General features: G+C 39.4%; 1 long non-coding RNA gene across 1 annotated transcript; it reads right to left on the bottom strand.

The window, feature by feature from the left end:
- On the bottom strand, positions 1 to 688 carry LOC140965423 (uncharacterized). Its single transcript, XR_012173074.1, has 3 exons — positions 596 to 688; positions 140 to 224; positions 1 to 48 (listed from the first exon to the last, which is right to left on the bottom strand). It is a non-coding gene; the product is annotated as an uncharacterized lncRNA (long non-coding RNA).

The following is a 688-nucleotide window of genomic DNA, read 5'->3' as shown; positions in this document are numbered from 1 at the left end:
GCGAGCTAGAAAAGAAGGGAGACTATTTGGACCTCCAAAAAGCATCGCCTGTTGCAGGAAAAAAGGTGATAAATAAAACCAAGTCACCATCAAGTACTAATCCAAAAACCTTAATGACACGCAGATGTACCCCACGCACCAGATTAGGGGATATGCCACGAGCAACGGCCGAACCTCCAATGGTGTATTCCAATATCAATGCCCAACCAATCAACCAAGCAACACTGTTTGAAACAAAAATAAGTGTTCAAATCAATACTTCAACAGCATATTTATCTCCAATTGTTTGCAATAAACTAATTAATGAAAGCTCTCAGTGGGCAGGTTTGTTCACAAAGAAGTCAGACCTTAAAATCATATAAAAGAATGCAAAATCATGAACAAGGAACAGGAAATTTCCATAGGAAACTCCACTGTAGCATGTTACCATGAAATAGTTTACACTCGATATGATTGAAGTGGAGAGAGATGATCATATGCAACGAAAGACTCAATATTCTCTCGCAAAAGCAGAGATAAGGTTTGAAATCACAGGTGAATTCACAAAGTAGACATTATTCAAACTGTGGCGAGACAGATTTGAAACGTTATTTACCCTTCTCCAGCACAAATGTAAGAATAATGATATGCACTTCCAGCAGAAGGGCATCGACTTGCTAGCTCGGCATAACAGAAAGCAGAAAGGGCG

The sequence above is a fragment of the Primulina huaijiensis genome, unplaced genomic scaffold (genome assembly GCF_012295235.1).
Source record: "Primulina huaijiensis isolate GDHJ02 unplaced genomic scaffold, ASM1229523v2 C13147924, whole genome shotgun sequence".
Lineage (NCBI taxonomy): Eukaryota > Viridiplantae > Streptophyta > Magnoliopsida > Lamiales > Gesneriaceae > Primulina > Primulina huaijiensis.
Note: the sequence above shows the minus strand (reverse complement) of the source record. Positions and strands in the feature narration are given on the sequence as shown.